At 56.6% G+C, this 11,970-nt stretch overlaps 1 pseudogene; it reads left to right on the top strand.

The window, feature by feature from the left end:
* Window positions 1-1,703: 1,703 nt before the first annotated feature.
* On the top strand, window positions 1,704-10,905 carry LOC125507086 (uncharacterized; annotated as a pseudogene).
* The last annotated feature ends 1,065 nt before the right edge of the window (window positions 10,906-11,970 follow it).

Raw genomic sequence — 11,970 nt, 5'->3', positions numbered from 1 at the left:
ACCTTTCTCGATGTACATGTGTTTTTCTAAAAACAAGATGTTGGAGTTGCAAATTATTATCACGTGCTAATGTTCGTCGCATGACAATTGATCATCGTGCTTTTCTTTCATTTTGTGTTTGTTTTACTGTGTGCATCCTAAACGTCTTTTTGACTTGGCGTTGTTGCAAATGTCGGGTGTCCTATGTATTATTTCGAGGCTTTAACAGAATGCCTCATCTTTGAATTTGGCATTACATACATCTATGGCGAGCTTCTATATTTAGGTCGTGGTGTAAATATCCTTTTAGAGTGTGGGCGGTGACAAGCTTGGAATTTAGGGAGAAAATGACGAACATAAACACAAGGAAATCCGCACACTGTCCTAGTCCACGTAGCAAAGAAACGCTTGGGATATTGGATGAGGAGGTCAGAACATCGCCACCAGAGACACTAACATAATCGCTCAAGACGGACCAAACCTTCATGCTAGGGACAAACTTGTCGGATGAGGGGTTCCGGCAAACCCTTAAGGTTCGAACACTAGGGTGCGCGCGAAGTCTTTTTCTCCCACCGATCTACGCCCTAACTCGCTAAGATCTCGTGGACGAACTCGACAAACTCGCAACACAGAAAGACACAAGATTTATACTGGTTTGGGCCACTGTTGTGGTGTAATACCCTACTCCAGTGGGGGTGGTGGATTGCCTCTAGGGCTGATGAAGAACAGTTACAGGGGAAGAACAGCCTCCTGAGGTTGAGGTGTTCTTGAGCTCAGTGAGCTTGTGTGTGTGAGGATGGTCTGAATGATCCGTCCCCTACTAAGGTGGTGGCTAGTCCTATTTATATTGGCCCTGGTCCTCTTCCCAAATATCGAGCGGGAAGGGAGCCAACAATGGCGGGCCAATTTAAAGGGGGACAGCTAGTACAAGCTATCCTGACAAAAGTGGTCTTCGCCTGCAAAAGACTCTGGCGGTGATGCTGTCTTGGGCTCCACGATGACCTCCATCTTGCCGTCCTCCTGGTCTTGGTCTCGTTGCACCAATATAGCAACCTTTGCCTGATGCCTCGGTACTCTTCGCCTGCGCTGGCCTCCTTGCACCAAAGAGGAAACAAGGACGTTGCGCATGCTGGCGCCCACCTGGCGCCCGCCTGGTGTCGTGCGTCATGGCTCACGTCACGAGGGTCTCGTTAGGTTTGCCCCGCCTTGATATATCCGCTCCTCGTGAGCCTTCCTGGCTAGGCCACTCGCGAGGAGGCCTTGCGTCGTCCGCCTCGCGAGGGTCTTGGTTGCTTTGTTGGTGATGATGGGCCGGATGGCCTGCTGGCTCAGCCACACCGCGAGCCGCAGGCAGGCAAGTCTGGAGACCCCAGTTCCCAGGACGCCGACAATAGCCCCGGGGCCCAAGGTGAGCTCGGGTTTGGCTTCGCGGCGAAGCCAAGGGCCAAGTTCGGAGCACCACGGGCCCCAAAAGCCTGCAGCCTCGATTGACGTGTGGTGGGTGATTGGACGTGGGCGTCTCCGCTTCCCCACATTGCCTCGGCAACTGCTCAACTTGTCAGGTCCCTGCGACATGCAAGGAAAACTATCATTACCTGCGATCGTGGGAGACGCTGGTTGGCCTTCCCTTGCTATAAATAGGGAGGGGGACGGAGCCCCCATTGCCCATCTCTTCCTTGCTTGTTTTCTCCTTCCTCCTCGCTCCATCACTTGCAGTGACACCCATGGCACCACGAAGGAAGTTCTCCGCCGCCGAGAAGGGGAAAGCCCCTCGCAAGGAACCCAGCTCCCCGGCGCCCAAGCGCGGCCGCGGCCGCCCGCGTAAAAATGTCGCGACCCCCGCCGTGGCCCATTGTCGAGACGGCGCCACGGCACGCGGAGTGGGCCATCGCAGCCATGGCGGTCCAGTTGATGAGGGGATGCACGCCATGATGGCGCGCCCCCCTCGTCTGCGCTTCCACACGGCGAGGGTGTCGCCGGAGTTCATCGTATGGTCGAAGAACCCGGCCGGCAACTGGCTCCAACTCCCGCGCTTCTTCGACGGCGAACTGTCGGCCTCTGGCCCAGGCGGACTCTGGCTGCAAGCGGATGGCTGCTGCAGCAAGGCCTCTTGGGTTGCGATCGAGACTTCCGCCGCGGGCAACATAGCCCTGGCCCGCGGCTGGCAGACATTCGCCCGCGTGCACGGCCTGGGCAGGCCGTGCACCCTCCACTTCAGGTACGATGGTGGGTTGACCCTTTATGTGAGGGTGTTTGGGGAAGATGGTCGTCGCGTTGGGTGCTGCCCCAAGGCGAACGACAGTGAGGAGGTACTCGGCCTTGGGGACGGTCGCGACGAGGACGAGGGCGAGCCCGCCCTCATCGGCGATCGTGTCTCGTCTAGCTACGGCGGCTCTTCCTCCGGCTACAGCTCCAGCAGTAGTGGATGTGCCCAGCCGCCGCGCCCGTTTTGAAGGCGGCAGTGGGTCGTCTCGTCGCCGCACCTCCGTGTAGCGTGAGGAAGGATCTGGCTAGGCTCGGGGTAGTGCTAAGTGCCTGTCCTCGCGGATCGCTGCAACGCTACTTTTGTTTTGCTCTTTTCCTGCATCAAGAATGAAACCAGCATGGGCCCAGGGGGCGTGTATCGAACTATGGTTCCTTGGTTATATCAGTATGCGTGCTGCTCTCGTGATGTGTCGTTATTTTGCGCAAAGATAAGTTAACCTGGTATACTCAGGACGTCTTCTTCCTCGCGAAGCGTTTATTTCCTCACATTCATCTTGCCTTGGTGGCCTGCATTCACTCAGGAACTGCGAAAAACTCGTTAGGAAGTGCGTTAAAAGATTTGCCGTTCATCCTGGCCCTGTCCTGGCGCTTTGTGTCGCGGTACCCGAGGGGCACGGACTAGGAGAGGTGCGCCAGCTTTTGGGCTCGAACGAGGGTGGCTCGTGAGAAGGCAGAAAGGAAAAAAAATGCTCGTGAGGGCACCTGCCTAGCCCCCTCGCGAGGCATGCGAGAGAGAGAACATGAGCAAATTCGAGCCGGAAAAAATGCAGTGAGAGGCGAGGGAATCAAATCGGCAAGGAACGCCAAGGGCAAACTTTGATTGAGGAAAAGCGAGTCAACTACGGAAAGCAAATGAAAAGCCGCGTCCGGGACCTAATCTAGTCTTCAAGTCTTCTCACCAGCGCGGAGCTAAATGCTGTCCACTAGGCGTGGGAGGGAGCCCCAGGGCCTGAGGCCGGCGCTCCTGAGACTCCGGAGCGTGTACAGCCCCACTCATTATTACGTGAGAGTGTCACGGGCAGCGATTCTTCATAGGCACCAGGCCTTCTTCACAGGCTCTGGGCCTTTCTTCTCAGGCTTTGGGCCTTGCTTCTCAGGCTCTGGGCCTTGCTTCATGGATAGAACTTCCGGAGGTGCTGGATGTTCCAGGCGTTCTGGATAGGTATCCCGTCCTGCGTCTCCAGGTGCGATGCACCTGGCCTGGAGACATGGACGACCCTGAACGGGCCCTCCCACATGGGCAAAAGCTTGTGGAGCCCTTCCCTGGAGAGGACCCGCCTCAGGACGAGGTCGCCCACCTCGAGCGTCCTGGAGCGGATGTTGCGGCAGTGGTATCGCCGCAGTGCTTGTTGGTACCTTGCTGCCCTCAACGCGGCTTCACGACGTCGTTCCTCCCCCAGCACGAGATCCATCCCCCGCATGGCGTCCTGCTGTGTTTCGTTGAATGCTAGGACTCGTGCGGAGCGATGCTTGACCTCGTGGGGAAGGACTGCTTCAGCTCCGTAGACGAGGAAGAATGGAGTCTCGCCTGTTGGCTTGGTGGCGGTGGTTCGGATGGACCACAACATGGACTGGAGCTCGTCGTGCCAGCCCCTGCCGCAGGCCTCCAGCTTCTTCTTGAAGGTCCTGGTCTTGAGGCCCCTCAGGACCTCCGTGTTAGCGCACTCGGCCTGACCATTACTCCTAGGGTGGGCCACCGAAGCGTAGCAGATCTGTGTTCCAAGGTTAGCACAGTAGGTTTTGAAGAGGTTGCTAGTCAACTGTGAACCGTTATCTGTGATGATGCGGTTGGGCGCCCCGAAGCGGCTCACGAGGCCCTTGATGAACTTGACAGCAGAGCCAGTTGGAATGGTACGGACGGCTTCCACTTCCGCCCACTTGGTGAACTTGTCGATGGTGACGTATAGATAGCGGTAGCCCCCTGGAGCCCAGGGAAACGGGCCTAGGATGTCCAGCCCCCAAACCGCAAACGGCCATGTGAGCGGGATGGTATAGAGGCCCTGAGCAGGCTGATGGATTTCCTTGGCAAGCTTCACAGCACTTCACCAGCTCGGCCGCGTCGTTGAGTGCTATAGGCCAATAGAACCCACTGCGGAACACCTTGCCGACGAGGGTCCGTGACGATGAGTGATGTCTGCAATCACCGCTGTGTATGTCAATCCGCAACTCCCTTCCTTGATCGCTGGAGATGCAGCGCAGCGTGACATCGTTCGGTTGTTTCCTGTATAACTCGCCGTCTTGGATACAGTATGCCGTGGCCTGCCGGGCCACGCGCTCTGCGTCCTCTTCCTTCTCCGGCAGCATCCCGTGCATCAGGTACTCCTTGAATTCCTTGATCCAGCACTCCTCCTGGGGCTCGAGCGCCAAGAGCAGCCGAGCTCCTGAGGTCGGGCCACAGGCTGGGGCTCCCATGGTCGGGGGCTGTGGGATTTCCTCCCGAGGCTGAGTCATGCTTGAAAGATGTGGCGGAGCTGATGGCTTGAAGAGCCGCTCTTCAAAGACGCCGGGCTCTTGCGCTTGCCGCTTGGATGCTCTCCTGGCGATGTCATTGGCTTCCTTGTTGGTGCCCCGGGGCACGTGCTGCAGCTCCAGGCCCGAGAACTACTTTTCCATCTTGTGCACCTCCGCGAGGTAGGCCTCCATGTGCTTGTCCTTCGGCTCGTACACCTTGTTGGAGAAGATGACGAGGAGCTGTGAGTTGCCTTTGACGGTGAGGCGCTTCACCCCTAGAGCCGCCGCAGCCCTCAGGCCAGCTATGAGGCCTTCATATTATGCGATGTTGTTGCAGACCTTCTCGCCGTGCTGAAAACAGAGTTGCACGGCGTAGTAGAGCTTGTCCTGAGTGGGCGAGATGAGCACTGCTCCAGCCCCCGCGCCCTGATGCGCAAAGGCGCCATCAAAATACATGACCCAGCCGTCTGGTGCCTCGCTTCCTGGGGAGGTGGACCGGTCTTCTCCTTCCTCAAGAGCCGGGGGATCTGTCCATTCTGCCACAAAATCGATGAGCGCGGCTCCCTTGATGATCCTGGTAGTGCTGAACTCCAACTAGATTGCTTGCAACTCGATGTTCCACTAAGCAACCCTTCCGGCTGAGTTAGGGCTCCTGAGCACCCTCTCCAATGGGTAGGCTGAGATGACCTTGATGGGGTGGCCCTGGAAGTAGTGCTGCAGCTTGCGCGAGGCCACCAAGAGTGCGAGCAGGAGCTTTTGCGGCTTGGGGTAGCGCGCCCTCGCGTCCCGTAGTACGGTGCTGACGAAGTACACCGGGTGCTCGACGAGGGCTGGCACACCGTCGAGGCTCGGGTCCCGCGGAGATTGTGGCATATCCTGAGGTGGTGGGTTTCCTGAGACCTGACCGTCCTCAGGAGCTTCTGTGATGTGTTTCCCTGTTGAGCTTGGTCTCACACCGCTGATGGCTTTGCCGCGCCTTCCCGACCCCACGCTGCATCAGCTCTGGCTTGGCGCGGCACACCCTTGTCTTAGCGCTCCTCCTGAACTGCTACCAGCGCCGCGCTGGCGGAGTACGGGGTGGCAGCGAGGTAGAGCACCAGAGGCTCGAGAGGCCGCGATGCCACCATCACCGGGGGGGCTGGTGAGGTACTTCTTGAGGTCTTGGAAGGCCCGGTCGGCCTCCGGGGTCCACTCGAACGGGCCCTTCTTCTTCATGAGCTTAAAGAAGGGTAAGGCGCGCTCGCCTAGCTTGGAGATGAAACACCCTAATGCGGTCACCCGCCCTGCTAGCTTTTGCATTTCCTTGAGGGTCTGCAGTGGGCTCATGTCTTCGATGGCCTTGATCTTCTCCAAGTTCGCCTCGATCCCTCTATGGGATACGAGGAACCCCAGTAGCTTGCCGGAGGGGACGCCAAACACGCATTTCTCCGGGTTAAGCCTCAAAGTCACTTGGCGCAAGTTCTCGAAGGTCTCCTCTAGGTCTTGAATCAACGTCCTCGCCTCGCGAGATTTGACCACTATGTCATCAACGTAGGCCTCTATGTTTCTGCTGAGCTGCCACCCCAAGGCGATTTGCATCAACCGTTGAAAGGTTGTGCCCGCGTTGCGCAGCCCGAAGGGCATGCAGGTATAGCAGTACACCCCGCATGGTGTTCGGAAGGCTGTCTTCTCCACATCCTCTACCACCATTTTGATTTGGTGGTATCCTGAGAATGCATCCAGGAAACATAGCAAGTCGCACTCGGCGGTGGAGTCGACGATTCGGTCGATGCGTGGAATCGGGAACAGATCTTGGGGACACGCTTTGTTAAGGTTGGTGAAGTCGACGCACATCCGTTCCTTCCCGCCTTTCTTCGGTACTACGACGGGGTTCGCCAGCCATTCGAGGTATCGAACTTCTCGGATGGTACCTGCCGCCTCCAGCTTGCGTGTCTCTTGGACGATGAAGGCCTACTTCTCAGTGGACTGCCATCTTGCTCGCTGCTTCACGGGGCGTACGTTGGGGCACACCCTTAGATGATGCTGGATTACCTCTCTCGGGACCCCTACCAGCTGATTGGACTCCCACGCGAATATCTCCTTGTTCGCGTGCAAGAACCTCACCAGAGCTTCTTCTTGTCCTGGGTCAAGGCCGGTTCCTATGGTGAAGGTGGCTCTTGAAGACCCGTCCTCGTCGACCGGCACCTACTTGGTCTCCGCCTTGTCCTGAGTGAAGAGATGCTTCTTCTTGGTGGGCGCGGTTTCCTTGGCCTCGGGCATACCGATGCCGGCTGGCTGTGCTGCCGCCACGGTCTTGAAGGCGAGCCTGAGCGCCGCCACGGCCTCCTTAGTATCCCCCTTGATGGTGAGGACGCCCTTGCTCTCTAGCATCTTCATGAGGTTGTAGGCCGGGTGAGTCGCCGCCATGAACTGAGCGAGAGCCGGGTACCCGAGGATGGCATTGTACGGGAGACTGATGCGGGCGATGTCAAAGTCCACTAGCTCGGTGCGATAGTTGTCTCGCGTGCCAAAGGTGACGGGGAGGTGGATCTGCCCCAGAGAGTGGGCAGCTCCAGCACCCACTCCTGTGAAGGGCTTGCTGAGGCCGAGCCGTTCGAGCGGCACATGAAGAAGGCTGAAGGCTTCTACGGAGAGCAAGTTGAGGCTGGCGCCGCTGTCGATGAGGGTCTTGGTGAAGGCCACGTTGCAGATGGTGGGCGTGCAGAGCATCGGGAGCATCCCGGAGCCGGCGGTGGAGCCGGGGTGGTCTTCCGAGCCGAAGGTGAGGTCGGCCTCCGGCGCAGCCCCTGGGCGCTTGAAGGCTGCCCCAATCTAACGGAAGAAAGGTTTGACGTGGCGATCTGAAGGCTGTGCTTGGGAGCCACCCAGCAGTGCCGTACTACGTGGTGCGCCGGCACCACGTAGCGCGCGGTGAAGAGGTTGCGGAGTCCCCCCCAGGATGCCATCGTGGATCCCGGGAGGTTGAGCAGCCAGGCACGCGGCTCGCCGGCGAGGGCCATGGGAAACCAGTTGGCCATGATCTTGTCGTCGCCTCCGGCCTCGAGGACGGCCTCCTCGTACGCCAGCAGGAACGGCGCCGGGTCTGCCGCGCCGTCGTAACGCGGCGGCATCTCCAGCCTAAACTTGGTCGGCCACTGCACTCGCCACAGAGCGGGGGCCAGGGCTCGGTACCCAGACTCCCTGCCGCTGGTGTTGGCCGCAGAGGTTGGCGGCGGGGCACCTACCATGGGAGCATAGTGCGGCGGTACGGGGCGCTGGTTGGTGGAGAGAAGCCCCGGCACACCCCTACCTGGCGCGCCAAATGTCGGATGTGGGGTTCTGGCAAACCCTTAAGGTTCGAACACTGGGGTGCACGCGAAGTCTTTTCCTCCCACCAATCTACACCCTAGCTTGCTAAGATCTCGCGGACGAACTCGACGAACTCGCAACACAGAAAGACGCAAGATTTATACTGATTCGGGCCACCGTTGTGGTGTAATACCCTACTCTAGTGTGGTGGTGGTGGATTGCCTCTAGGGCTGATGAAGAACAGTTACAGGGGAAGAACAACCTCCTGAGGTTGAGGTGTTCTTGAACTCGGTGAGCTTGTGTGTGTGAGGATGGTCTAAATGATCCGTCCCCTACTAAGATGGTGCCTAGTCCTATTTATATTGGCCCTGGTCCTCTTCCCAAATATCGAGCGGGAAGGGAGCCAACACTGGCAGGCCAATTTGAAGGGGGACAGCTAGTACAAGCTATCCTGACAAAAGTGATCTTCGCCTGCAAAAGACTCTGGCGGTGATGCTGTCTTGGGCTCCACGATGACCTCCGTCTTGCCGTCCTCCTGGTATTGGTCTCATTGCACCAATATAGCAACCTTTGTCTGATACCTCGGTACTCTTCGCCTGCGCTGGCCTCCTTGCACCAAAGAGGAAATAAGGACGATGTGCGCGCTGGCGCCGGCCTGGTGTCGCGCGTCATGGCTCAGGTCACGAGGATCTCGTGAGGTTTGCCCCGCCTTGATATATCCGCTCCTCGTGAGCCTGCCTGACTAGGCCAGTCGCGAGGAGGCCTTGCGTCGTCCGGCTCACGAGGTTTGGACCCTCGCGAGGGTCTTGGGTGCTTTGTTGGTGATGATGGGCCGTACGGCCTGCTGGCCCAGCCACGCCGCGGGCTGCAGGCAGGCAAGTCTGAAGACCCCCGTTCTTAGGACGCCGACAAAACTGTGTGGATATGTGGTGGCCACCATTTCTGATTATTTTCATAGATTTTCATATCAACTTCGATGGTCTAGGTACAAGAGTAGATGGACGTGGGAGGTGCTATAAGCCGCTCGTGGGCAGTGCTTGTTAATATATTTCCACGTATGTAGGAATGTCAATGTATTTTTTATCATGTTGTTGCGAGGAAAATGTGGTAAAAAATCCATGTATAACTTCTAAATATAAGTCTTTTAGTACATTTTAAATGGACTACAATAAACGGATGTATGTAGACATATTTTAAAATGTATATTCACTCATTTTGCTTCGTATCCAGTCACTTGTTGGAATCTCTATAAAGACTTATATTTGGGAAGAGAGGGAGTAAAAAACAGTGCACCTGTATGGAAAAATATTCATGCATTTGATAATAGTTGTTGTCTATGTTAGAATATATAAGTTCATGTTATTTTGGGGAAGAATATTAACATTTTTTAGGGAAGAATATAAGCTCATGTGTGTTAGAATGTGTATTCAAGCAAACCCAAACATGAAAACCAGCAAATGGGCCTGGGCCAGATCGGGCGATTTCGACTCAACGACCGTCATTTAAGCCTAGCCCGCTCCCCACATTCGATCCCCCCCCCCCCCCCCCCCCCCCCCCCCCCCCCCCCCCGCTCCGTTTGACTCAACGACCGTCAAGAAACCAAGAAAGCAAACCGAGATACCAACCTCCGCCGCCACCAACGCCGTAGGAACCACCGTGGCCATGGCGAAGAACCATCTCCGGCCGCAGCCGCTGCCCCCCCCCCCCCCCCCCCCCCCCCCCCCGGCGTCTACTTCAGCCCGACGTCGGAGGAGAGCATGGGGTTCCTCAACCGTTGGATCGCCGGCGACAAGAAGATGCCTGACGCCCGGGGGTACATCTTCTTCGACGACGTCTACGGTCTACCGCGCCGACCCCCACGTGCTCACGTGGGAGTACACGCCGTCGAGCAGCCGCGCGGGCGAACACACGTGGTGGTTCCTCAGCGAGACCAGGTTCCAGAGCCCAGATCGCGGGCGGGGGCATCAGCAAGCGCGCCGACCGCAGCGTCACCACCGGCGGTTACTGGGTGGTGGAGGAGAGAAAGAAGAAGAAGCTGCGCGGCGAGTCCGGGTTCGAGAACGGCTTCGGGTTCTACTGCGACTCGTCCCGGAAGGAGAAGACGCCGTGGCTCATGCAGGAATTCACCACCGCCAAGGCCGGCGTCGCCTGCAAGAAGGGCTTCCCCGCGCTCGGCAGGGTCTACGTCACACCGCGCGCCACCGTCGACGAGTTGAGGGAAATCTACGGGGAGGACGGCGTGCCAGTGCAGCCCGACGGGAAGAAGAAGCCTGTCCGAGCCAAGGTCCCGGCAGCGCATCTGAAGGCCATCGCCGCGCTGCTGCCGCCGCCGGCCCTTCGTCGTGCTGGCCAAGGTCATGTCGCGCTGCCTCCGCCTCCGCCACCGCCGCCGGGGCAGAACTTCATGGGGGGGCGCATCGCCCACGAACGTTATTGGTGGCCGGTACCAGCGGGCAGGGGCAAGGGCAGTTCTTGGAGGCGGGCGCTCCTGGCCAGCAGCATGGGGGATTCTTGGAGGCCGGTACGCCGGTGCCTCCGCCTGCACCGCCAGGCCTCCTTGCCGAGACCGGAGAGGACGCGCCGTCACATACTTGATCTTGATGACTTCGCGAACTTAAACAAGGGTGGTTGATTTGATTACAGCGATCAACAACGTCATAGCGAGTTTGGGGGGATTAATTGTGACTATGAGAGGGGTCGATTCATCTGCTTTAGATGATTCTTCGAATACTAGTTGTACGTACTTTCTAGTTTGGGGATTAATTTCGGTAGGGTTCTTGTGTTGTTAGCAGCCAACAGATTAATTTTTGTACTAGCTAAACATGTGATGTATAGTTGGACTGCTTGTAGTTATCGCGTGGTTGCTTTACAAGTTACAAGAATGTTTGTATGTAACATTTGCAACATGGAAGAAATGTTTGATTGGACCCTGATAAGACACACGAAGACATGACAACTTCGAACATTTTTTATGACAAATTTAGTGACATGAGGATGATAACTTTAATTCAAGCATGATAAATTCTTTTCGGATGGCAATTTTAGTTTTTGTTGTTGTTTGTTTGTTTTTTTCTTTTTTGATGGCAACTTTAGTTGTAAAAAACATCAGGGCAGAGTGCTTCGTGCCACATTGTGGCACTTTTTATTTGGGATGTTGATTTTGGAGTACTTTGTTTTGGAAATTCATGCACCATTACTTCTAAATATATGATCATAATAACATGGGATGGGGTATAGTAGAAAAGAATGCACAACATGCTTTCATGCCGCTAAATGGAAGGCTCAACATAGTTATTGTAGGCCCAGCCCGAGTTAATTGCAAAAAAACACTACATTGCAACGATAGGTTTGCAGGAAACCATCGAGTTTTTTTGTTGTTGCAAAAAACACCATGTCTACGGTAATTTTGTTGTGGGAATCACTGATTGGTTGGGTAGAGCGTTTTGATGACTTTTCCGACGGATGGGTCCTGTTTTTTGATGGCGTGGCCTAACGAGACACCCAGACCGCATTAATGCAAGGACAAGAGTGGTTAAAAGGGGAGAAAATGACAGATCCGTCGCTGCAACCCCCTCACCCCCCCCCCCCCCCCTCGTCCTCGCCACCATCGCATCGCACTCCCAGCCCACACTACCGATGAAAGGGGCAGAGGCGCGTCTCACTACCAGCCCACAATGCCGACAACGCCGATGAGCCACATTGTACTGCCGTCCGTGAGGAGGGGCTGAGGGGTCGATGACAGCCGAATTGAGCCCCCAACTGCCCAAGGACGAAGTGGGGAGAAGAACGGTGGTGACCCGTTGACTCCAGGCGGGGGTGCGGCCGTGCAGTAGTGGTGTCCATGGCTGTGGACTCAATTGTAGAAGGTACCAGGGGATGATGAGAGGGGGTGGGATCTCCTCACCGGAGCTGGTTGATGCCAGTCAATGTGGGGAGCAAGTATTCTCATGCTTTTTTGTAATCAACCCGTGTCTCATGGGCTACTAG

Source organism: Triticum urartu, chromosome 5A, assembly GCF_056163025.1.
Source record: "Triticum urartu cultivar PI428250 chromosome 5A, HENAU_Tu73, whole genome shotgun sequence".
Taxonomy (NCBI): Eukaryota; Viridiplantae; Streptophyta; class Magnoliopsida; order Poales; family Poaceae; genus Triticum; species Triticum urartu.
The sequence above is the reverse complement of the archived record's forward strand: the minus strand, read 5'-3'. Positions and strand labels throughout refer to the sequence as shown.